General features: G+C 38.0%; 1 pseudogene; it reads left to right on the top strand.

The window, feature by feature from the left end:
• The first annotated feature begins 518 nt into the window (after positions 1-518).
• LOC132049053 (putative lysine-specific demethylase JMJ16) lies at positions 519-6,247 on the top strand (annotated as a pseudogene).
• The last annotated feature ends 153 nt before the right edge of the window (positions 6,248-6,400 follow it).

Here is a 6,400-nt window from a genome sequence, read left to right as displayed (position 1 = left end):
CATGACTCATCTCTCTCTCTCTCTATATATATATATAGCCTCTACAAGGTGTACACTTGCCCCCACTCATGGCTTGAGGCAATTGGCCAAACCATGGGTGGGAGCCCACCACCCACACCCCCTGGCACTTGGCCCTTTTTTTCATTTTTTTTCCATTTCATGAAATAATTACCATGAAATAATTAACTCCAAATTTCCCTTAACATTTCCACACCAATAGAATTTAAGCAACTTGTGCATTAAACAAAATCGGAAAATAGCCTTGTCCTTAACTTATCGCAACTAGCTTAAAATATTCCAATGTACAAAATACGGGATATAACAGTTACCGTGGTCACAACTGTGAGAAGGTTCATTCTTCCCTAATATTGTATAGTGTTTGGTTTCAAGGCATGGATTAAATGTTTCTATCCAAAAGTTAATTTCAATCTGCATCTGTTTCTTTTTTTTTTTTTCCTTTCTAATTTCCATTTAGCTTACGATGTTTCTGGTGTGCTTTTTCAAAAGGTTGTTGCAAGATGTCGTACAAGATTAACACGGATCCCTTCATGATGAAGACACACACTGTTCATCCATCCCAGCAAGAGGTATTCCTTGACACTCATCTTTCTTTCGGCACGGCATATGCCTCTTTTGGAGAAAATGATAAAGACGGTACCTTATGTTTGAGGGTAGGTTCAAAATAGTCCCTTAAGTGTGCATTTAACAGTTTTGGTCCTTTAATTTTACCATAAGTTAACACTTCTAGTCTCCGTTAGATATTTATCGAACTCTATCCCATAGATTTGACGGGAGCCATGCATGTTTTTTTCGGGAACTTACATTCAGAGGTACAATTTTTGATTTATTTGTAGACTCTAGTGTGAGTTTTTGAGGTGTAATTTCTGCTATTTTTATATCTTTTTTGGTGTCTAGTGCAATTTTTCGTGATGCATATTTTAGGTTTCGATAGGACTTTTTTGGTATTTATGGTTAAATCCCCCCCCCCCCCCCACCCCAACCCCCAAAACCCCAAAACTATTTCCAATCAAATCTACAACAACATACCCGGTCCTTAGTCTCTGGTGAAGGTCAGGGAGGGTAGAGTGTACACAGACCCTACCCCTACCTTGTGAGGTAGAGAGGTTGTTATTTCCGTCAAATCTAACGACCATAAATTGTTAAATATTTGATGGAGACTATAAGTGTTAACTTTTGACGAACTTAAAGGACCAACATTGTTAATTGCATACTTAAGGGGCTATTTTGAACCTATCGTCAAACAAAAGGGACCCTTTTCTCATTTTATCCCTCTATTGCATCATATACAGGTACCAAAAGCTAGATGCTACTTTCATGACATTAAATCTTATTTTAGGAGTTTGAAGATACCCTCGAAGTATGCTTGCAACATCCTTCCACATGTCAAGCACTACGAATATGCGTATTGTTCCACCTGCTTCCTGGACCCCACCTTGCCGCATTGAAGAAGAGGCCACGAGGTATGGAGTGACACCATTATCCTAGCGCATTAGTGACCTCAGTGTGTTTCGAAGAAAATGAAGACGAATAAGCAAACTGACAAAAAATCCTAAGCATGGAGCTTAAAGAATTTGGTAGGCTATAATGAATACTTTGAACTTGAAGAAATTAGACCTAAGTTTAAGTGAAATCTTTCAATAATTACGCTAATTATTTCAAGAGCGTGCTTTGTCAAAATTCCTATCTATTCCACGATATTGAAGGGGGAATGCGGAGGATTATTGAGAATCCTGAAGAAATCGAGGTTTTTCTGTGGAATTGCAAATTTATTTTTCTAGGGATATGCCAAACTCATTTTTTCTTACTTTTTGTTGACAATTTGGTTTTTCAGGTGCTCCATGGGAATATTACGGAAACTAGTGCAAGTGGGTTTCCACATAAAACGATTCCACGGGATGTAATTGAATGTCCACAATATGTGGAATCTGGTTGGAACTTAAACAATACCCCTAAGCTTCAAGATTCTCTTCTACGCTTTGAAAGTTGTAACAACTCCTCCATTTTGCTTCCCCGGCTCTCCATCGGAATGTGTTTTCATCAAATCATTGGGTAAGATTTACATTTTTATCATGCAATGTTACATTTATTCTTTTAATTCAAATTAGGGGTGACAAAATTAGCTCCATAAATTCATGACTCGCTCAACCCGCTTAAGCTTGACCCGTCCATTTATTAGCCTCACCCTGAATTTTGTCAAGCCATCTAAAAATTTGTGCGGTAGGCCCAAATTAACCCATAGAAACCATGTCAAAATACTTTCTTAAAGAAATATTTTGTTTGATATGGTATATATTGCCATAATAAATAAATAAAAAGTTATATTTAGTTCTAATCGGCGAGACTCGCGGGAGATAACGCTAAAGTGAGGTTTGATGACAAACTTTGGTATCTAAAGGGTTTAGGTTGAAGCGGGGATCAAGACAGAATACTTGGAGTGCAAGTTCGGTGACATAATGCATGAAATTTGGCGTGGAGAGGAACTTAGTACCTAGCTCATTCAAAAGAAAAGAAGCTTCAAGTATCTTGAGTCTATTATCTAAGGAAATGGGGAGATTGATGATGATGTCACACATCGTATTGGTGCGGCGTGGATGAAATGGGGGCTCGCATCCAGAGTTTTTACGTGACAAGAAGGTGCCACCAAATCTTAAAGGCAAGTAGGCAATTTCTACATAGTGGTGGTTTGACCAACTGTGTTGTATGGGGCAGAGTGTTAGCCAGTCAAGAACTCTAGTGTTCAGAAGATGAAAGTTACGGAAATGAGGATGTTGCAATGGATGTGTGGGCATATTAGGAAAGATAGGATAAGATATAAAGATATCCGGGATAAGGTGGGGGTGGCGTCAGTGAATGATAAGATACGGGAAACGAGGCTGAGATGGCTCAGACGTGTGCAAAGGAGATGCACGGATGCCTTAGTGTGGGGGTGTGAGAGGTTGGCTATGGATAGTTTCAGGATAGGTAGAGGTAGGCCGAAGAAGTATTGGGGAAAGGTGATTAGACAGGACATGGTGCAGGTCTAGCTTACCGAGGACATAACTTTAGACAAGGGGTTATGGAGGGCACAGATTAGGATAGAAGGTTAGTGGGTATCCGTGCGGTATCCTACTTATCCGATCATACTAGTAGTCGTAGTATTACTCTTATACTTGCTTGTCCCTCGATTTCTGCTATGTTGTTTCTTGTACTTCGATTATCGTATTACTTTGTGGTAGGTACTGGTAGGTACTGCTCCTTTTATACTGTTTTATCATGCTTTTGTAGTATTTTTCCATGACTTTTATAGTATTACTTTTATACTGTTTTGGGTTACTTGTCCTTGTGCCGAGGGTCTACTGGAAACAGCCTCTCTACCTTCCCAGGTTGGTGTAAGGTCTACGTACACTCTACCCTCCCCAAACCCCACTTCGTGGGATTTCGCTGGGTATGTTGTTGTCGTTGGGCATAGTCATTCCTGGGGTTGTATCTCCTGGGAGGAGAAAGTACCAATGAGTAATGAGCATAAGTCCATTTGTTAGCATTACCTTTTTGATTATGTTGATTAATTGCCTTTATATTCTGCTTTTTCCATCCTCCATTAGAGAATTGAAGAGCAGCACTTATATTTGCTATCCTACATACATTTTGGTGCCCCGAAAATATTTTATGGGGTTCCCGGGAGTTACCGTTGCAAGTTTGAGGAAGCTGTCAAGAAGCATCTGCCACAATTGTCAGAACATCCTTGTCTGCTTCACAACCTCGTGAGTTTCAAATCCTTGAAGTTATTTTTCATTATTTCGACAAGGAACTGCCTGTTACTGGAAAGATAGGGATGAATATTTAGCTGGTTCCTTTTTCAATTTTACTAATAAATTGACCTCTCTATTTCAAAAAAAGAAAACAAAATTAATCAAAAGTGTCGACCACCTAAAAAGAATGAGGAACTATTTGTCTATTCCCTCCCATTTGATCAATTAACCTTCATATCTGATGCAGGCCACTCAATTCTTGCCTTCTATATTGACTTCAGAGGGTATACCTATTTATCGTTGTGTGCAAAAACCAAAGGAGTTTGTTCTCATTCTCCTCGGAGCATACCATGCGGATTTCGATAGTGGATTTAATTGTTATGAAGCAGTACATTTTGCTCGCTTTGACTGGTTACCACATGGTCAGATTACTGTTGAACGGTATTGTGAGAAGGGGAGAAAGACATCAATCTCCCATGATAAGCTGTTGTTTGAAGCAGCCACAGAAGCAATTAGGGCTTTAGGAGAACTTGCACTGCGGAACAAGAATTCTTTTGATAATTTAAAATGGAGAGCAGTCTGTCAGAGCAATGGGATTTTAACAAATGCACTTAAGGTAAGCCTCTATTATTCTTGACTTCCAACATTTAAATAATGAGCCATTCCAAATTCCTGAACTTCAATTCTAACAGGCTTTCTGCTTATTCTCTTCAATTGACAGTGTTGTTTCTTCCTTTCCATTTTATGTTGTATTTTAATTGGGAAAAGGGTCAAATTTTCCCCTTTACTATGAGAAAATGATTAATTTTATCCTCCGTTATACTATTCGTACAAAAATGGATTGGGGCACTGAGGTGGTATGCCACATGGCGTAAAGTGGGGTGGGGCTGAGGTGACATGCCACATGGCGTAAAATGGGTTATATATTGGACTGATTTATTAAAAATGAGTTTCACGTTTGAGAAAGTGGTTTTGAACAGTTTTTCAACTGAATTTTTTTTTCCACTCACAAAATCTGAACTTTTTTTCAAGTTAAATACATGTCCAAACACAATTCGATTTCCAAAATACTCTTTTTCAACATTTTTCAAATATCATACTTTTTTATGTTCAGACGCCTACTAACTATACTAAGAGCTACTTTATCGAGTTTAAACTCGTGTGTGTGAGTACTAGTTATCTTATTTAGAAATATATTCATGTAAAATGTGACGTTTCATTTTCTACTGGAAGTAATTTTTAATTTGTTCTATATTTGGATAGACACGGGTTGCCACTGAAGTGAGAAGACACAAATATGTGTGTGCTTCTCTGGAATAGCAAAAGATGGAGGATGACTTTTGTGCTACGACCAAACGGGAGTGCGCTATATGCTTCTATGATCTATACCTTTCGGCCATTGGCTGCAAATGTTCTCCACATAAATATACTTGTCTTCTTCATGCCAAGCAGCTTTGTGCTTGTGCTTGGAGCGACAAGTATTTGCTTATACGGTATGGAATAGATGAGTTGAACATCATGGTTGATGCTTTGGATGAGAAGGTAAGTTTTTTCTGAAATTTTATTTTTAAATTACCTAATGTAACTGATTTATTCTCCATAACTCACATTATAGCACTACCTTTAAATAATTACAAAATATAGCTATATTTTACATTTTATAGCAGATACGTTGATATACGTATCTCTAAATTGTAGGCACAATTCTTGTATGCGCGCGCATACTGTGTATTTGCTATCAGTGTATGTAGATTGATAATGTGTGCGCGCGCATACAGTGTATATGCTACATTTTGAAAGAAAAAATGTTGTTACGTTGTGGAAAAAAAGGGTATTTCTTGTAAAAAAAGGTACTAATCTTGCTACTTATGAAATTTTCCCTTTCTTTTTTATTAAGGTAAGTGCAATTTATAAGTGGGCAAAAGAAAAACTTGGATTGCCTGTGTCCGACGTCTCTAAAGATGCCAGCAAGGATGGATGTACGGTACCTCCTTTTGAAATGGTGAAGGTGCCTGTGATTTTTGATGTGGGACTCTCTGAGAGTATGTCTCACCGTTTAACCTCCGGACGAACATCAGATATTAATATCTTGTTCGTCTGTTGGTTCAGATGCATTGACTCATCGATCACAATCGAAAGAAAATGGTCAAGATGAGAATAAAGTTTTATTGCCATAAATATCACAAAGATATCCGCTGTTGGAGAAAATATTGCGACTTCTTCCAATGCAGTTCGCAAGAAGCATCTTGCTCGGGAGTCTTCGTCTACTGAAAAAAATGTGATTATTCTGAGTGATGAAGATTAGCAACCCCAAGTTTACTGTATCATGAATGGTAATTTGCATTTACAGTACGTTAATGCACTGTTGTAACTTGTAAGTCTGTTCTTTGCTGTAAATTTGCAGATTGTAAAGCTTGAATTCTGTTACATGACTGGGAAACACTCTTTCCACTCAATCTTGGCAATTTTCTTCATGTATATCTGTTCTAGTATTCTTAGAGCCCGTTTGGATTGGCTTATAGCTTAAAGTCGTTTGTACTATAAGTCGAAAAAAATAAGTTGGGGTAGTCCAACTTATTTTTTTTGGCTTATAAAGAGTCGTTTTCAGCTTATAAGCCGCTTTTAGATAAACTAAGTTAAATGGGTCCAAT

This window comes from Lycium ferocissimum, chromosome 3 (assembly GCF_029784015.1).
Source record: "Lycium ferocissimum isolate CSIRO_LF1 chromosome 3, AGI_CSIRO_Lferr_CH_V1, whole genome shotgun sequence".
Classification (NCBI taxonomy): Eukaryota; Viridiplantae; Streptophyta; class Magnoliopsida; order Solanales; family Solanaceae; genus Lycium; species Lycium ferocissimum.
This window is presented reverse-complemented; position numbering and strand designations above follow the sequence as displayed.